This window comes from Aegilops tauschii, chromosome 2, assembly GCF_002575655.3.
Source record: "Aegilops tauschii subsp. strangulata cultivar AL8/78 chromosome 2, Aet v6.0, whole genome shotgun sequence".
NCBI classification, from domain to species: domain Eukaryota; kingdom Viridiplantae; phylum Streptophyta; class Magnoliopsida; order Poales; family Poaceae; genus Aegilops; species Aegilops tauschii.
This window is the reverse complement of record NC_053036.3, coordinates 379985970-380007141: the sequence shown is the minus strand read 5'-3', so window position 1 is coordinate 380007141 and position 21172 is coordinate 379985970.

The window sequence follows — 21172 nt, the reverse complement described above, 5'->3', positions numbered from 1 at the left end:
TAAGATAATGGGGGCAAGTCCATACAAGGAAGATGTGTCAGTACAACTATGCCGCTCGATGCGGTGCTGTTTTCCCCCCTAAAAAGATAAGATAATGGGGGCAATTCCATACAAGGAAGATGTGTCAGTACAACTGTGCCCCTCGGTGCGGTGCGGTGCGGGGGCAAGTCATGTTACGGACTCGCCTCCGCATGCAACGGCGCGGCACGCCGCGTTGTCACCTACTATGGCTCGTTCCTGGCTCGGAGTCGCCGGGATGGGAGAGGGGGGGCCGACCCCTCCCCCCCGGCTCGGCCTCGCGCTAACGTGGTAGTGCGCTCATTTGACAAGCGCATTGCGGTTATTCAGTTCCCCCCACATGCACCCACACACCCCGAAGATAAGATAAATGGGGCAAGTCCATATAAGGAAGATGTGTCGGTACAAATATGCCCTCGGTGCGGTGCGGTGTGGGGGCAAGTCATGTTATGGACTCGCCTCCGCATGCGACGCCGCTGCACGCCACGTCGTCGCCTGCTACGGCTCGTTCCAGGCTCGGCCTCGCCAGGATGGGGGAGGGGGGGTCCCGACCCTCCTCCCTCCCGGCTTGGCCTCGTGCTAACGCGGCAGTGCGCTCGTTTGACAGGCGCAGTGCGGTTATTCTGTCCCCCCAAACCCCTAAGATAGATAATGGGGGCAAGTCCGTACAAGGAAGATGTGTCAGTACAACTATGCCCCTCGGTGCGGCGCTAGTTTTTCCCCCAAAAAAGATAAGATAATGGGGGCAAGTCCATACAAGGAAGATGTGTCCATACAACTATGCCCCTTGGTGCGGTGCTGGTTTTTCCCTTAAAAAAGATAAGATAATGGGGGAAAGTCCATACAAGGAAGATGTGTCAGTACAAGTATGCCCCTCGGTGCGGTGTGGTGTGGTGTGGGGGCAAGTCATGTTACGGACTTGCCTCCGCATGCGACGCCGCGGCACACCGCGTCGTCGCCTACTATGGCTCGTTCCTGGCTCGGCCTCGCCAGGATGGGAGAGGGGGGACCCCCTCCCCCGGCTCGGCCTCGCGCTAAAGCGGCAGTGCGCTCGTTTGACAGGCGCAGTGAGGTTATTCTGTCCCCCCCACACCCAGCCACACACCCCTAAGATAGATAATGGGGGCAAGTCCATACAAGGAAGATGTGTCACTACAACTATGCCCCTCGGCGCGGTGCGGTGCGGGGGCAAGTCATGTTACGGACTCGCCTCCGTATGCGACGTCGCGACACGCCGCGTTGTCGCCTGCTACGGCTCCTTCCTGGCTCGGCCTCGATTGAAAGGGGGAGGGGGTCCCGACCCCCTCCCCCCGGCTCGGCCTCACGCTAAAGCGGTAGTGCGCTCCTTTGTCAGGCGCAGTGCGGTCATTCTATTCCCCGCACACGCACCCACACACCCCTAAGATTAGATAATGGGGGCAAGTCCATACAAGGAAGATGTGTTAGTACAACTATGCCCCTCGGTGCGGTGCGGGGGCAAGTCTTGTTACGGACTCGCTTCCACATGCGACGCCGCGGCACGCCGCGTCGTCGCCTGCTATGGCTCATTCCTGGCTCGGCCTCGCCGGGATGGGGGAGGGGGGGTCCCTCCCCCCTCCCCCCGGCCCGGCCTCGCGCTAACGCGGCAGTGCGCTTGTTTGACAGGCGTGGTGCGGTTATTCTGTTCCCCCCACACGCACCCACACACCCCTAAGGTAGATAATGGGGGAAAGTCCATACAAGGAAGATGTGTCAGTACAACTATGCCCCTCGGTGTGGTGCGGTGCTGGTTTCCCCTAAAAAAGATAAGATAATGGGGGCAAGTCCATACAAGGAAGATGTGTCAATACAACTATGCCCCTCGGTGCGGTGCGGTGCGGGGGCAAGTCATGTTACGGACTCGTCTCCGCATGCGACGCCGCGGCACGCCGCATCGTCGCCTGCTACGGCTCGTTCCTGGCTCGGCCTCGCCGGGTTGGGGGAGTGGGGGTCCCTCTCCCCGGCTCGGCCTCGCGCTAATGCGACAGTGCGCTCGTTTGACATGCGCAGTGCGGTTATTCTGTCCCCCCCCCACACGCACCCACACACCCCTAAGATAGATAATGGGGGCAAGTCCATAAAAGGAAGACGTGTTAGTACAACTATGCCCCTCGGTGCGGTGAGGTGCGGTGATGTGTTTTCCCCTAAAAAAGATAAGATAATGAGGGGAAGTCCATACAAGGAAGATGTGTCAGTACAACTATGCCCCTCGGTGCGGTGCGGTGCGGGGCAAGTCATGTTACAGACTCGCCTCCGAATGCGACGCCGCGGCACGCCGCGTCGTCGCCTGCTACGGCTCGTTCCTGGCTCGGCCTCGCCAGGACAAGGGAGGGGGTCCCGACCCCCCTCCCCCCCGGCTCGGCCTCACGCTAACGCGGTAGTGCGCTCGTTTGACAGGCGCACTGCGGTTATTCTGTTTCCCCCCACACGCACCCAGACACCCCTAAGATAAGATCATGGGGGCAAGTCCATACAAGGAAGATGTGTCAGTACAACTATGCCCCTCGGTGTGGTGCGGTGCGAGGAAAAGTCATGTTACGGACTCGCCTCCGCATGCGACGCCGCGGCACGCCGCGTCGTCGCCAGCTTCGGCTTGCTCCAGTCTCGGCCTCGCCAGGATGGGGGAGGGGGTGTCCCGACCCCCTCCCCCTGGCTCGGCCTCGCGCTAACGCGGCCTTGCACTCGTTTGACAGGCGCAGTGCGGTTATTCTGTTTCCCCCCCCCCCCCCACGCACCCAGACACCCCTAAGATAGATAATGGGGACAAGTCCATACAAGGAAGATGCGTCAGTACAACTATGCCCCTTGGTGCGGTGCGGTGCTGGTTTTCCCCCTAAAAAGATAAGACAGTGGGGGCAAGTCCATATAAGGAAGATATGTCAGTACAACTATGCCCCTCGGTGCGGTGCGGTGCGGGGGCAAGTCATGTTACGGACTCGCCTCCGCATGCGACGCCGCGGCACGCCGCGTCGTCGCATGCTACGACTCGTTCCTGGCTCGGTCTCGCCGGGATGGGGGAGGGGGGTCTCGACACCCCTCCCCCCAGCCCGGCCTCGCGCTAACGCGGCGGTGCGCTCGTTTGTCAGGCACGGTGCGGTTATTCTGTCCCCCCACACGCACCCACACACCCCTAAGATAGATAATGGAGGAAAGTCCATACAAGGAAGATGTGTCAGTACAACTATGCCCCTCGGTGCGGTGCGGTGCGGTGCTGGTTTTCCCCCTAAAAAAGATAAGATAATGGGGGCAAGTCCATACAAGGAAGATGTGTCAATACAACTATGCCCCTCGGTGCGGTGCGGTGCGGGGGCAAGTCATGTTACGGACTCGCCTCGCATGCGACGCCGCGGAACGCCGCGTCGTCGCCTGCTACGGCTCGTTCCTGGCTCGGCCTCGCCGAGTTGGGGGATGGGGGGTCCCTCCACCCGGGTAGGCCTCGCGCTAACGCGGTAGAGCGCTTGTTTGACATGCGCAGTGCGGTTATTCTGTCCCCCCCCGACACGCACCCACACACCCCTAAGATAGATAATGGGGGCAAGTCCATACAAGCAAGATGTGTTAGTACAACTATACCCCTCGGTGCGGTGCGGTGCGGTGCTGTGTTTTCCCCTAAAAAAAGATAAGATAATGAGGGCAAGTCCAGACATGGAAGATGTGTTAGTACAACTATGCCCCTCGGTGCGGTGCGGTGCGGGGCAAGTCATGTTATGGACTCGCCTCCGAATGTGACGTCGCGGCACGCCGCGTCATCGCCTGCTACGGCTCGTTCCTGGCTCGGCCTCGCCAGGACGGGGGAGGGGGTCCCTCCCCCCTCCCCCCGACTCGGTCTCACGCTAACACGGTAGTGCGCTCGTTTGACAGGCGCACTGCGGTTATTCTGTTTCCCCCCACACGCACCCAGACACCCCTAAGATAAGATAATGGGGGCAAGTCCATACAAGGAAGATGTGTCAGTACGACTATGCCCCTCGGTGCGGTGCGGTGTGGTGTGGGGGAAAGTCATGTTACGGACTCGCCTCCGCATGCGACGCCGTGGCACACCGCGTCGTCGCCTGCTTCGGCTCGTTCCTGGCTCGGCCTCGCCAAGATGGGGGAGGGGGGTCCCGACCCCTCCCCCTGGCTCGACCTCGCGCTAACGCGGCCGTGCACTCGTTTGACAGGCGCAGTGCGGTTATTTTGTTTCCTCCCACACACTCCTAAGATAGATAATGGGGCAAGTCCATACAAGGAAGATGTGTCAGTACAACTATGCCCCTCGGTGCGGTGCTGGTTTTTCCCTAAAAAAGATAAGATAATGGGGGCAAGTCCATATTAGGAAGATGTGTCAGTACAACTATGCGCCTCGGTCACGTGCTGGTTTTTCCCCTAAAAAAAGATAAGATAATGGGGGCAGGTCCATACAAGGAAGATGTGTCAGTACAACTATATGCCCCTCGGAGCGGTGTGGTGCGGGGAAAGTCATGTTACGGACTCACCTCCACACGCGACGCTGCGGCACGCCGCGTCGTCACCTGCTACTGCTCGTTCGTGGTTCGGCCTCGCCGGGATGGGGGAGGGGTCCTGACCCCCCTCCCCCCGGTTCGGCCTCGCGCTAACGCGGCAGTGCCCTCGTTTGACAGGCGCAGTGTGGTTATTCTATTCCCCCCCGGCACACACCCACACACCCCTAAGATAGATAATGGGGGCAAGTCCATACAACGAAGATGTATCAGTACAACTATGCCCCTCAGTGCGGTGCGGTGCTGGTTTTTCCCCTAAGAAAGATAAGACAATGGGGGCAAGTCCATATAACGAAGATGTGTTAGTACAACTATGCCCCTCAGTGCGGTGCGGGGGCAAGTCATGTTACGGACTCGCCTCCGCATGCGATGCCGCGGCACGCCGCCTCGTCGCCTGCTATGACTCGTTCGTGGTTCGGCCTCGCCGGGATGGGGGAGGGGGGTTCCGACCCCCTCCCCCTGGCTCGGCCTCGCACTAACGCGGTCGTGCACTCGTTTGACAGGCGCAGTGCGGTTATTCTGTTTCCCCCCCGCACACTCCTAAGATAGATAATGGGGCAAGTCCATACAAGGAAGATGTGTCAGTGCAACTATGCCCTCAGTGCGGTGCTGGTTTTTCCCTAAAAAAATAAGATAATGGGGGCAAGTCCATCCAAGGAAGATGTGTCAGTACAACTATGCCCCTCGGTGCGGTGCGGTGCTGATTTTCCCCTAAAAAAAGATAAGATAACGGGGGCAAGTCCATACAAGGAAGATGTGTCAGTACAACTATGCCCCTCGGTGCGGTGTAGTGCGGGGGCAAGTCATGTTACGTACTTGCCTCCGCATGCGATGCCGCGGCATGCCGCGTCGTCGCCTGCTACTGCTCGTTCCTAGTTCGGCCTCGCCGGGATGGGGGAGTGGTCCCGACAGGCGCTCGTTTGACAGGCGCAGTGTGGTTATTATGTTCCCCCCGGCACGCACCCACACACCCCTAAGATAGATAATGGGGGCAAGTCCATACAACGAAGATGTGTCAGTACAACTATGCCCCTCGGTGCGGTGCGGTGCTGGTTTTTCCCCTAAAAAAGATAAGACAATGGGGGCAAGTCCATATAAGGAAGATGTGTCAGTACAACTATGCCCCTCGGTGCGGTGCGGTGCGGGGACAAGTCATGTTACAGACTCGCCTCCGCATGCAACGCCGCGGCACGCCGCGTCGTCGCCTGCTACTGCTCGTTCCTATCTCGGTCTCGCCTGGATGGGGGAGGGGGGGTCCCGACACCCCTCCCCCCAGCTCGGCCTCTCGCTAATGCGGCAGCGCACTCGTTTGACAGGCGCAGTGCGGTTATTCTGTCCTCCCCCCACAGGCACCCACACACCCCTAACATAGATAATGGGGGCAAGTCCATACAAGGAAGATGTGTCAGTACAATTATGCCCCTCGGTGCGGTGCTGGTTTTCCCCTAAAAAAAGATAAGATAATGGGGGCAAGTCCATACAAGGTAGATGCGTCAGTTCAATTATGCCCCTCGGTGCGGTGCAGGGGCAAGTCATGTTACGGACTCGCCTCCACATGCGACGCCGCGGCACGTCGCGTCATCACCTGCTACGGCTCGTTCCTGGCTCGACCTCACCGGGATGGGGGAGGGGGGTCTCGACCCCCTCCCCCCCGGCCCGGCATCCCGCTAACGCGGCAGTGCCCTCGTTTGACAAGCGCAGTGCGGTTATTCTGTTCCCCCCACATGCACCCACACATCCCTAAGATAGATAAAGGGGGCAAGTCCATACAAGGAAGATGTGTTAGTACAACTATGCCCCTCGGTGCGGTGCGGTGCTGGTTTTCCCCCTAAAAAAGATAAGATAATGGGGGCAAGTCCTACAAGGAAGATGTGTCAATACAACTATGCCCCTCGGTGCGGTGCGGTGCGGGGGCAAGTCATGTTACGGAGTCGCCTCCGCGTGCGACGCCGCGGCACGCCGCGTCGTCGCCTGTTACGGCTCGTTCCTGGGTCGGCCTCGCCGGGTTGGGGGAGGGGGGGTCCGGACCCCCTCCCCCCGGCTCGACCCCGTGCTAACGCGGTAGTGTGCTCATTTGACAGGCGAAGTGCGGTTATTCTGTTCCCCCCACACGCACCCATACACCCCTAAGATAGATAATGGGGGCAAGTCCATACAAGGAAGATGTGTTAGTACAACTATGCCCCTCGGTGCGGTGCGGTGCTGGGTTTTCCCCTAAAAAAAGATAAGATAATGGGGGCAAGTCCATACAAGGAAGATGTGTCATTACAACTATGCCCCTCGGTCCGGTGCGGTGCTGGTTTTTCCCTAAAAAGAGATAAGATAATGGGGGCAAGACCATACAAGGGAGATGTGTCAGTACAACTATGCCTCTCGGTGTGGTGCGGTGCGTTGGCAAGTCATGTTACGGACTCGCCTCCGCAGGCGACGCCGCATCACGCCGCGTCGTCGCCTGCTACGGCTCGTTCCTGGCACGGCCTCGCCGGGATGGGTGCTAACGCGGCAGTGCGCTCTTTTGACAGGCGATGTGCGGTTATTCTATTCCCCCCACACAAGCACTACGCCAAGCACCATAAAAAAGATAGATGTTCTTCGGTCTATACAAAAAAATCTATTAGTACAAATATGCCACTCGGTGCGGTCCCTATATATCTTACCCAGATATTCATTTAAAAATAAAAAAAAAGCCGAGAAAGAATGGCAACAAAGAGAAAGCGAGGGAAACACATTATAAAAAAAGATGTTAGTTCAAGTAGAGGACAACATTCAGTACTTAAAAAAATGCTTATATTAGGCAAAAAAATCATAAAAACTAGAAAAGAAAAAATGCTAAGAATCAAAAATACTGACCGCCCCAAGGGATAGGCCGGCCCAACGCAGGTTTGTACTAGGACTCAAGCCAACCACGAAACAACCGGCGAATCCTTTGTAAACCAGTCTGCAGGGGCCACCCCACCAGGGCCCACAGGTCATGACAGAGGGCGAGGGCCGTGTATAAGTGCTCAGGTAAGTATTCAGAGGAGTTTGACCAGTGAGCCTCGGCTGCGCTTATAAACAAGTCTAGAGCCCTGTCACGACCGGAAATTTTCGGGATATTAATTTCCCAAAAGAAACGGTCTTTGTGCTCACCAGCCCCAGGATTTACTGTTAGCTGATGAGACACCAACTTGATACAATAATTCCAAGCAAGTGCAAAATATGTAGTACAAGACCATTGTGGCCTAGGAGTACAACACTTGGTTTCTAGTGATTGATGGCGGAAGCGGTTTGCGGTTCATCTGCATCTATGGGACTCCATTTCCCACAAGAACAGCTGACCAGGATAACTCCTATCTTCACGAGGCCGCTATCATCATAGCATAGGCTCCGGGGCTGTTATTGCAAGGCTCTCTCCACGCAAGAAATCTGGCCAAGACAATAGCCAGGGACAAGCCAGTGAGTACGTTTGAATGTACTCGCAAACATTAAGAACACGGGTATAATATAACAAGAGATAATCATACTCCGAAACATTTTATGATGATAAGTGTGCCATAAAGTAAACGAAAATCTGTGATGCACGCGTGCGGTTAAAACATGAGTATGCAATACGGGAGTAGAAATGGAATGCACTGAGCGAGTGTCTGAAAAGACTCCTCGAAAGGTTGCAAATAAAATGACAATGCCGCAGTCGGGCGTTTGAGCGACACCACATAAGGGGCTTATAAAGAATAAATAAATATCAAACATGCCACAGTCGGGCGTCTGAGCGACACCACATAAAGGGCTTATAAAGGATAAATAAATATCAAACATGCCACAGTCGGGCGTCTGAGCGACACCACATAAAGGGCTTATAAGGATAAATAAAGATCCAACATGCCGCAGTCGGGCGTCTGAGCGACACCGCATAAAGGGCTTATATAAGAATAATCATAGTGAATATCCAGGAGGTAGAACCGTCCCAGGGGTACTCAATAATTCAGGAAAAATAACTGGTTAGTCCATAATAATAATAAACAAAATCCTCATGTGTCACAGGTCATAAACAAAAATCTAGTCTAGCCGTTTCTCCATCCGAAGACCGTCACTGAGCTCTAGCTAATTCGTTGTCCATCCGAATACCGTTACTATGATCCAGTTAGCCGTGTCTCCATCCGAAAACCGTCACTAGATTCAACTCCGACTGTGGTCCTTACTCATGAACATGGCTATCCAAATAGATATGACCTCTGCAGAGGGTGTACTCTTTACCCACGAATAACGGATTTATTTAGCCCATCGGGACTAATTCCGCCTACGGCCTTTTAATTGAAAACACGCCCGACCTACACACACCAGCTTAACTCACCGGTGTCTGGAATCACCCACGACACCTGCCAAGCAAAACTCTAAGTGGGGAGGCTACAACCTCGACGTAGCATGGGATCAAATTTATATTCGCGCGCTCTAAGGGGTGCCCCCCTCTCGGTCCCAACCGGAAACACCCATGCCCCCGGACCAGGTGGCATGCCTACCGGAGGCCTCCGGTATCTTCCACCATGGCCTCTCTGTACGGTGTGTGCTTTGGTAAGGGGTTGACAACTTACTGAACCGTACCCTACCCGTGGCAGGGACAAGTGGTAGCACAAATCAAGTAGGGGAAAGTCACTGAACGAGGCTCGACTTACGACCGACTCAGGTGGTCCAAGTATTCTCCGAAAGATAGCATAACCAAAATATTCCCATAACAGATAGAGTCATCGCTCCCCAAAACCCCTCATGCCATACCGGACACACTCGTCCCGACGAGGCACTAGGGAAAAGCTCGTGTCTACCCAAGACCACGACTCTCCCGGCTTCCTTCCGGTATACATGAGTAGCTCACGAGGATGATCACTAACACCAGCACATCCAGTACTAACCACAAAACATCTTCAATATGTACTCACGCGTGGGACTGATCGATACATAGAAATAAAGCATGCTCCAAAGTGGTGTTGTACCAGTATCAAAACACCACACAAAATATTATGCCAGAGTTCAGACAAGAGAATGCAAAGGGTGCACTTTTTGAAAGCTTTCTCTTCTCTCCATTATCCTATTTTGAAAAATATTCAAATAACAAATATTACAAACACAGTACAAAAAGTTGTCCCAAATATTTTTGAAATAAATCTTAAAATAAACTAGATGAAATTTGAGAGAGGTAGGAAAAAGAATCAACTCATTTGGGGTTTTATTTTAAAAGTTATAGCTAGTCAAAGATCAGTCAAACTTCTGTTTTTAAATAAAACCAGAGAAGAAAACGTTTCGGGAGAAATACGCTTTCGCAGCAGAGGAGACGTACTCGGGACTTATACGCCTTCACTTAAACAGAGGAGACGGCGCGCGGGTCACTGACAGTGGGTCCAGAGGGCCCACTGGTCAGGTTTGACCGTTCTTCCCCGTCCCTCCTCTCCTCTGCCCGAGGGGAGCGGGACTCCGGCGATCGCCGGCGACGAACGACAGCTCCTCGAGTGCACCTGAGGGCAGGGATGGGCCGGCCAGACCGAGGCGGTCCTCTTGGTGGTCGCTGGGTCGACGGTGGTGGGAAGAGTCGTCGGCGGCGAGCTCCGCGGCGGAGAGGGCTACGGGGGTGGAGTGCGATTTGGGCTCCGGTGGTCTCCGATCAAGGCTGAGGCGCTGGGCAGCTCCGCAAGAGCAAGAGGAAGCGACTGGTGGCGTTGGATGGGCGGGGGAGGTTCTGGCTGCGGCGTATTGCACCGGAGCGCAGCGGCGACCGAACCGGCCGGAGTTGGGGAAGCTGGCCTCTCCCGGCCAATCCACAGCTAGGGGAGAACTAGGAGGAAGGCTTGAGGTTGCCTGAGGTCTTGAACGAGCTCGGGGACCCCTTAAATAGGCGCTCGAGGCTAGACCGTGGCGGCTGTGGATAAGATCGCCGGCGACAGCCGTGCTGTAGCTGCAGGGCGACGTGGCGGCGACGAGCGCTTGTCGACGAGCTTCGGGATAAGCTTGAGCTGTTCATAGGGGCAGCTGGCGCGCTGGTGTGGTTTGGGCGGTGCCGTCCATGGCAGAGGCTCGCTACCGACGCCGGCGTGCCGCCAAACGCTCTGCCAGCGGCGCTGTAGGGCACCGGTGGTGGCGTGGGGGAGGGCGAGGCTAGTGCGCTGCTCAGCAGGCGAGCAGGGGCCAGGGACGGGTCGCGTCGAGTGCGGCAGTGCGACGCGGCGGCTCAGTGCGCGCGCGTGCAAAACGTGCGCTCTGGGCGCGCCCAGAGCACGCACGGGACATGCTCGACGAAATGCCAGGGCGGTCTAGAGCGTGAGGGTGGGGCTGGTAATTAACAGGACTGGGATAGAGATAGCTAGGAGTTTAGTGGACAAGGTTGCTGGGTCAGGGGATCAAGTCCACCGTGCAAACTAAAAACTCAAGTCAAAACAGACTGTGCACACCAACTGTTCGACAGAATGCCAAGTGCACTTAGGCAACTCTTGTAGTGGTCAAAATCTCCAGATCAGGGTCTCTCTAGATGCAGAAGATGATGGTAAGATCATTTGGGCAAAACCAGAAACTTGTTAGTGCAAGTTTTGCAAAACTACAGTTTTGGACAGAAAGAAAAAGGGCTCATTGCATGCACTTAGAAACCTCCAAAGGGTCCACTCTCCTGGACTTAAGGGTTTTGTAGGGAGGGCTTCAAGCAGGAAAAAGCTCAGGGACTAGAGCAAAATAAAATAGGGTTGCAGTACAAATCACCAAACTGGACCAGAATGAAAAAGAGGTTGATTCACTCAAATTTTTCAAATATCATCACTGGGTTTTTGTATCAAGTTGAATTGTATGCATCTACTGACATCTCCAAACACTTGGAAGAATTTTTAAAGAAATATTTAAATAGGTTGTAGTGCAAAAATGACTACTGGACCAGATTTGAAAAGTAGGTGTAGAGCTCAAAATTTCCAATAACCAAAAGATATTTTTGCATAAAAGTGATGTGGAACCATCACATGACATCCCCAAATTTTGGTGGAAATTTTAAATGCATTTGTCAAATGGTTGCAGTGCAAAACAGGCTCCAAATTCAAAAGAAATCATTTTAAAAGAATAGAGCTTTGAGAAAACAAATCTTGCAATTAAATCCACTGATAAAGAATTGTTTTATTATAGAGATTATTCAAGTCCAACAATCCTTAGGAAAGTTTCCTCTTGAGGTAAAAACCCACAATAATAAAAGGGTAAAACTTGACAAATGGGAAAGTTTTATTTCCTGGCAAAAATTTTAATTAATGAAACAAGGTCAAAATTTTGGGGTGTCGCAAGCCCCCTCGACTAGCGAGGTGGGACTAAATGTATAGCGCACGCGCACGCGGCACTACACAGGCGCGCGGAAGAGCTATCTGGGCCGAAAACAATGACTCCGGCGGATGGCCCAACACAGTAGTTCGCCCCATTACAAAATTCCAGCCGATCACGCACGAGAAAAAAAAACGCAGATAATTTTAAAAAAACCTCACAAGAAATTAGTTCAAAACAAATAATGTAAAAAGTTCAAACACATGTTAATTGTAAGAACTAAAAAAATTAAAAAAATTGGAAAATTAAACGTCGGAGATTGTAATAAAAATTTCAGAAACAAATTTATAAAAATTTCAACTACTATAATTCATAAGGTTCAAGTAAAATTAGTACTGTGCAGCAAAGATTTTATTCTTTTTATTTTAAAAAATAGTAGAACTATCTCTATTCAACTGGAAAAAGAACAATTGTGCTATAAAATTCATGTAAAAAAGTAAGAAAAAATGCTATACAACAAACAAATGTGATTGGCCATTGACAACCTAAATAGTTCAGTACTATCATTAACAACATGTAACTTCAGCAAACTCAAAACCCAAAAGGGGTCCTACAAACATCATCAGCGTATATTTTCCGTCTGCAAGCTATGTACATGAAAATATCCCCGTCAAAACAAAGGATGCCCATCAGTTCAACTATAATTGTTCCAGTTCAAATATAAAGAATATATAAAAAACAGTTATGCTTGAGGAAAAAAGTAGGAAAGCATTACATAAATTGTTCCAAACCATCTGATAATACCGTAGAATTCAACCATCTCACATGCAAATGTTTTAAAGAAGAAAATACTGCAACATAATCAAACACACACAAATCTCACAACCGGCGTCATTTGCCACATTTAAACCTACAACACATAAATTCTCAACGTCAGAGAGTCATCATCCCTGGAGAACATAACCATAACCACATCACCATCCTCAAATCCAGACTCTGCCACAAACTCCTTCCACCCAGTAGTTAGGTTGATGCAACCATCAAAGTCGATGTGGTAGGCAACTTCCATCAACTGATACCCGTTTTTGTCTGAAGTCTCCATCTTCAGTATCCCATAACTAGGAGCAACAATCCTGATCCTGGGTGACATTTTCTTCAAGGGCATGGGAGTAGAAAACAAAGTGAACACCTGACATAGCTGAATTTTTACACAGATCTAGGAACGGTTGCATAACAAACTGAAAAGAAAAAAAATCTGAACCAAAACAAAAACACCAAACTAACTAGTCATATGAACTGACTAAACTGAAGAAATATACATATCAATACACCTACAGTAAAAACATCTGACAAAAAACAGGTCAAGGATTACACAAAAATGGATAAAATACTGTTAAGTAATGAACAAATACACACACAAATCCCTACTGTTAAATTCTGACAAAAACAAATAAAAATTGTAGACAAACTATTGATAAAGCTGAACTACAGATTCAGTCCATGGGATTCAAAATGAGACCTACAAAAAGAAGAAAACAAAACTAATAGAAACACATACCCATGATTCCTTCAAGTCCCCAACCGTCAGGCGACAAATATAGGGTGCACAAAACCCATGGTTGTTGTACAGCAGACAAGAAGTTGCCCACGGCGCTGAGTCTCAGTGAGCTCCAAACCAGATTCGTACACACAGCCATCAGCTATGCGCGAAATCTTTGCCAGACATCCGCATGAACAATCCTCCATGGAAGACACAGGAACAGGGAAGAAAACAACAGAGAGAAGAGGGAGGAACCTAGATCTGATTCTGGAAGAAGGAAGAAAAAGGAGGGGGAGACTGAGCCACACACAACACATAGATGGATAGAATTTATAGCCAGGGAGACTCGCAGATTATAAAAATAATAAATAGGCAGGTGGGCAGCCAGCTGGTAGGAAATAGTTATTATACAAGCCATGCAACATTTGACCGCAAATCAGTTCAACTTCAGATAAACCAGCAGTTCAAAAACTGCAGATAACAAACATATGCAGATAAAAAAACACATTCAGAGGTAGACAGTTGAATTCATTGAGTCATTCAAACATCTGCTCCCTCACAACACAATCTTAAAAACATAGTATTCAGTACTTCAGTCATAACGATCAAAGAAACGACGCCATTTGGCCCTGGTGGATGGATGTGGAGCCGTGGCTGCTCTCGCCCTAGCCCAACTGATGGTCTAAATATGGTTCTTTCCCCTACCCTCTGGGAAAAGAAGCTCCAGTTCATTGGAGTTGCAAGTATCCATCACCTCGCGCACAAGGCGTCTGTTGAACTCTGCCTCCACTTCCTCCTCGGCAGCACGTCGTGCCATCTGCCTGCGCCAGCACCTCCTCCTCCTCCTCTGCTCCGCTACTGCAACCCCCTCCTCCTATGGCATGCAGGAAGGCACATTATGGGCATTCCGCTTCTTCAACACCGTCGGCAGTCAAAATGATTTACACTTGTCTCTTCACCTTTACCGCCTTTAAATACTGTGGTTCATCATAGTTAATTGCTGCCTAATCCTTTAATTACTGAACATATTGTACCCGCAATTTTATTTATGGATTCGTTGTTGAACCATTGTGCTGAGAATTTGAATTGCACGTTTCATATTTCAAAATTTCCAATTAGAATAATAAATTACAGGCAAAAATAAAAAGAGAACGAACGGTCATGGAACTTTTCAAACGGTTTTGGCAGTAAAAGCGCTTGTGATGGATAGCCCAATGCCACACAATTTTCTACATCAAATCGTGTGTGATGTAGTTAAAAGCAAACAGTTAACCAAGGCAGAGCGTGTGTGATAGTTACACCTTTCACACACGAGCATATACATAAAACTGTGTGGGATGTACATCCGAACGGAAATGTTTTCCCTGGATTGACTGTGTGGGATGTACATAAGAACGGAAACGTATTCCTTGGATTGACTGTGTGTGATATACATACAAATGATATTTTTTCTAGGATTCACCGTGTGGGATGTACAAACCTACATAAATGATTTTCTCGGATTACCGTGTGGGATGTACATACCTAGGGAAATGATTGGGTTTCGATGCCTCGCCCGATCGCACACGTCCCCAGCCTGGGTCCCAGGAGGGCCTATCCCCGACGATTTCTCGGTCGTGTGGGAAGGACACCCTATCGCGCACACTCACTTGGCGACGGTTCCAAATGCCGTCGCGTAAGGGGTTAAAAACCGTTTGTTTAGGACCGATGCGTACCAGTGCACCCAATACATTTATCTCAGGGATAATGCCAACAATAATAACTCATGATTACCTATATCGAATTGGATATATGCGCCTGGGTCTTTCCCTACCACATAATGCTTGTCAATTGGAGAATAATTAAGGTTGGAATAGGGATGAATACTTTGACTCTTGTATAAAAGTAAAGACTGAAAAGTAAAAGATAGGCCCTTCGCAGATGGAAGCAGAGGTTGTCATGCATTTTTGAATTTGATGTGCATGCTCTTAGTGAAAAGAACATCACTTTATATTGCCCCTTATGATAGCAACCTTTATTATGTAGTCCGCCGCTTTTATTGTGTTACCATCACAAGTTCGTACAAAGCTTATTTTCCATTATAATAAAAGATTATACATATTTAGGGGCAATTTTTACTGCTTTTGCACTTATGACAATCTACTTGAAGGATCTTATTTAATCCATAGGTAGATATGGTGGACTCTCATGACAAGAAACTGGGTTTAAGGATATTTGGATGCACGGGTAGTATGTCTACTCAGTACAGAATTTTGGCTAGCAAAAGATTATAAGCAACCACTACATGCTAGAGGATCCATGACAATATAACTTCTATGTGAATATAAGAAAACATAACTCATTACGTTGTCTTCCTTGTCCAACATCAACTACTTGATTAGAAATAATTAATGGGGGTTCAAAATCATAAAAGATGTGTAGGATAGTATATTTATATGTGAAACTTCTCTTCCTTTACTATTCTTTCATGAATTGCATTAATGACCAATGCTATGTTTGTCAATTTTCAATAAATTTTATCAGTTATACTTCTTTTATGTGAAGTCATCACTCCCCATGGGATTAGCATATGAACCTTTTATTATCATTGTTGTGATCTATGCAAAAGAATAAAAGTAAAGAAACACTTAGACTCGTACTACTCTTTATTACAACTTTTAAGCACGATTACATCGGTAGCGCTGTAATGAAACAAGCACTCAAACTATTTCATACTAATACTTTTATTCTAAATCACGAAATAACTAAGGATCGAACTAAGATTTATGGTGATAAAAAGTGATGGTGATACGATACCGGGGCACCTCCCCAAGCTTGGAACAAGCCAAGGGTGGTGCCCATATGTAACACCCTGGATGTCATGTTACAATAAAATCACACTAATGTGCCATGTCATCATGATCATTTTAATTAAATTGCATTTAGAAATCAATACAACGGCCAAATTCAAAATAAAAATGCAAGCCAAATTATTATTTCTTCAGATTGTCAAGAAAAATGTTCGTTAAGTATATGTCATGTAGAAACCATCATTAATTGGAATATTAAAATGCCACTAGCGTCATTTAAACTGAATCATCAGCATTTAAATTGGCTATTTCAAGATAAACAAATGTTTAGGCCTTTCCAAATATTTCCAAATCTTGTATGTGATCTTGACACATTGTCTAGTATTTATGTGTGGAATTTCAAGTTCAACAAAAATCGTTTGGATGGTCAACTAAATAGAAAACATAGAAGGAATAAAGGAAATAAAAAAAGGAAAAAAGAAAATTGCACTGTGCACTTGCAGCCCGATGCTACAACGCACAGCCCAACCCACCGAGGGGGTCTTCCTCCTCCTCCCTCCATGGCAGCTCACCAGTGCCCGCGCCCGCGATGCACAGCAAGATGGACGACATGGCGGTCCCCATGTAACCCTGGACGCTTACTTAGGTGGCCCTCGACCCTGTCGATGTACCCTAGCCCTCTCTTTGACCCTCTTCTTCTCTCTTGCTCGATCCAAAGCCCCACCACAAGCACAGCCAACACTGCCTTGCCATTGTCATGCACTGGAGCAGCCTCGGGTCACGCGGAGATGTCCAGCAGGAGTGTCATCGTTGTCTTCGTCTGCTACGTCAATGGACTGAACCGGATCGCCACCGTATCGTCGCCATCGCCGTCTTCCCCAACCACGGCCGACGTCGTCCACCTCGTCGATCCACTTTCCCTTGAACCTCCTCGGCCCCGTCGACCCCTACACGACCTCCCATGTGATCTCCTCGTCGACCCCTCTGCTTCCCCCTCGAATCCCCCCTGTAGTAGGCCGCCACCCCCCTGCGCGCCTGAGCTCCCAACGAGCTCATGGTTGCCGTGCCCATTGCCGCACCCTGGCCATGCCCCTGCGCCACCGCACATGCCTTGCCGCGCGCCCACACACACACCAGTACGCATGCTCGACTGCCCGCTGCCACCCTCGCTCGCGCACGCCATGCCCGTGCACAACCATAGCTTCGACCGCCTCCAATCTCAACGCCGCCACCTTCTCTGGCCACCTCAGGCCGAGCCACTGCTACCGCTGGACGAGCCGCTCAACGGGCCCTCCAACACGCCTCCCGCGCGCCAAGCCATCGCCAGAGCTGTGCTCCCGAGCACCTCTGCCGCCCTCTATGTCTTGCAGGCGTGCACAACGCACACACACATGTTTAAACTAGTGGGCTGGCTCACTGACGTGTGGGCCCGCCCAGTTTAATTAAGGCCTAATTGCTATTTAACACTAACGACACCCTAATAGACACTGACATGGGGCCCTACCACTAACTAAACTAAATTGGACAACTAATTGTCCTTGTGTCTATGACGTGTGGACCCCTCCCTGCACTATTCATTTGGATAAGGTTTGCTGAGTTAGCTGCTGACTCAGCATGCTGGCCCCACATGTTAGCCTATGCGCACACTGCTGGGTACATTTCTCTGTGTACCCATATCAATTAGCTTTTCAATAATTTCGAATTAAATTAAATTCCAGAATTCCAGAAAAATATTTTAAATTTGAAAATCATAGAAAATAAGTCGTAGCTCGGATGAAAACAATTTATATATGAAAAATGATCAGAAAAACAAGACGAGTCCGAATATGCTATCCACATACCTGTCACATGCATCTAACACTACAAACATTAAACCTTCCCCTCTGGATCGTCTGTTCAATAACTGCCTAGAGCCGGGAAAATTTTCCCAGATATTTTCCTACTCCATCTGTAACACCTAGCACTGCATTAGGTCACCCCTAGAACAACATATTGCCATGTCATGCATCATGATGCATTTGTATACTTTATATTTATTGTTTCCTCCCCCTCTTCTCTCCGGTAGACCCCGTGACCGACACTGCTGTTGGGAAACGTCGCATGGAAAACAAAAAATATTCTACGCACACGCAAGATCTATCCATGAAGATGCATAGCAACGAGGGGGCGAGTGTGTCTATGTACCCTCGTAGACCATAAGCAGAAGCATTTGAAAATGCGGTTGATGTAGTCGAACTTCTTCGCGATCCAACCGATTGAGTACCGAACGTACGACACCTCCGCGTTCAACACACGTTCTGCTCGGTGACGTCCACACCTTCTTGATCCAGCAAGACGACGAGGTAGTGGATGAGTTCCGGCAGCACGACGACGTGGTGACGGTGATGGTGAAGTTATCTCCGCAGGGCTTTGCCTAAGCACTACGAAAATATGACCGGGGGTGTAAACGGTGGAGGGGGCGCCGGACACGGCTAAGCATTTGTTCTGGTTGTGCTAGGCGCCCCCCTTCCACATATATATAGGTGGAGGTGGAGGGAGCAGCCAGGAGGCGCCCCCAAGTAGGCCAAATCCTACATGGGGTCCTCCCCGAAGTGGAACCCCCTCTTCCTTATTTGGAGTGCGGGAGGAAGGAAGGAGGAGGTGGCTCCCCCTTTCCTTTCTCTCCTGAGGAAGGAAAGGCAGGAGGGCCCACCCCTCCCATTTTCCTTCCCCCAGGGCTGGCCAGCCAAGGGAGGGGCACTCCAACCCCCTACTGGGCTGGTCTGTCGCTTCCTTTCGCCCATAAGGCCCATACACTTGCCGGGGGTGCCGTGATCTTATCTGGAACTCCGAACAACATTCGGTCACCAAATCATATAACTCATATAGCACTATATCGTCAACGAACGTTAAGCGTGCGGACCCTGCGGGTTTGAGAACTATGTAGACATGACAGAGACACCTCTCCGGTCAATAACCAGTAGCGTAACCTGGATGCCCATATTAGCTCCTACATATTCTCCTAAGATCTTTATCGGTCAAACCGTTATGACAACATACGTAATTCCCTTTGTCCATCGGTATGTTACTTGCCTGAGATTCGATCATCGGTATCTTCATACCTAGTTCAATCTTGTAACCGGCAAGTCTCTTTACCCATTCCGTGATACATCACCTCGTAACTAACTCCTTAGTCATTTGCTTGCAAGCTTATGATGCGTACTATCGAGAGGGCCCACAGATACCTCTTCGATACTCGTAGTGACAAATCCTAATCTCGATCTATGCCAACTCAACAAACACCTTCGGAGATACTTGTAGAGCATCTTTATGATCACCCAGTTATGTTGTGATGTTTGATAGCACACAAGGTATTCCTCTGGTATCCGGGAGTTGCATAATCTCATAGTCGAAGGAATATGTATTTGACATGAAGAAAGCAATAGCAATAAACTGAACGATCAATATGCTAAGCAAACGAATGGGTCTTGTCCATCACATCATTCTCCTAATGATGTGATCCCGTTATCAAATGACAATACATGTCTATGGTTAGGAAACCTTAACCATCTTTGATCAATGAGCTAGTCCAGTAGAGGCTTACTAGGGACACGGTATTTGTTTATGTATTCACACATGTATTTAAGCTTCCGATCAATACAATTCTAGCATGAATAATAAATCTTTATCATGAATAAGGAAATATAAAATAACAACTTTATTATTCCTCTATGGCATATTTCCTTCAGTCTCCACTTGCACTAGATTCAATAATCTAGATTACATTGTAATGAATCTAACACCCATGGAGTCTTGGTGCTGATCATGTTTTGCTCGTGGAAGAGGCTTAGTCAACGGGTCTCCCACATTCAAATCCGTATGTACTTTGCAAATTTCTATGTCTCCATCCCTGACCTTTTCATGAATGGAGTTGAAGCATCTCTTGATGTGTTTTGTTCTCTTGCGAAACCTGGATTCCTTCGCTAATGCTATTGCTCCAGTGTTGTCACAAAAGATTGTCATTGAACCTGATGCAGTGGGTATTACAGCCAAATTGGATATGAAATCCTTCATCCAGACTCCTTCATGTGCTGCTTCCGAAGCAGCTATGTACTCCGCTTCACACGTAGATCCCGCCACGACGCTCTGCTTGGAACTGCACCAACTGACAGCTCCACCATTCAATATAAAAGCATATCTGGTTTGTGACTTAGAATCATCTGAATCAGTGTCGAAGCTAGCATCGACGTAACCCTTTACGACGAGCTCTTCGTCACCTCCATAAACGAGAAACATGTCCTTGGCCCTTTTTAGGTACTTCAAGATGTTCTTGACCGTTGTCTAGTGATCACTCCTGGATTACTTTGGTACCTCCCTGCCAAACTTATGGCAAGGCACACATCAGGCCTGGTACACAGCATAGCATACATGATAGAACCTATGGCCGAGGCATAGGAAATGACTTTCATTCTCTCTCTATCTTCTGCAGTGGTCGGGCTTTGAGTCTGACTCAATTTCACACCTTGTAACACAGGGAAGAACCCTTTCTTTGACTGATCCATTTTGAACTTCAAAACTTTATCAAGGTATGTGCTTTGTGAAAATCCTATTAAGTGTCTCAATCTATCCCTATAGATCTTGATGCCCAATATATAAGCAGCTTCACCGAGGTTTTTCATTGAAAAATTCTTATTCAAGTATCCTTTTATGCTATCCAGAAATTCTATATCATTTCCAATCAATAATATGTCATCCACATATAATATCAGAAATGCTACAGAGCTCCCACTCAATTTCTTGTAAATACAGGCTTCACCATAAGTTTGTATAAAACCATATGCTTTGATCACCTCATCAAAGCGTATATTCCAACTCCGAGATGCTTGCATAGTCCATAGATGGATTGCTGGAGCTTGCACACTTCGTTAGCACCTTTAGGATCGACAAAACCTTCTGGTTGCATCATATACAACTCTTCTTTAAGAAATTCGTTAAAGAATGCAGTTTTGACGTCCATTTGCCTCATTTCATAATCATAAAATGCGGCAATTGCTAACATGATTTGGACAGACTTAAGC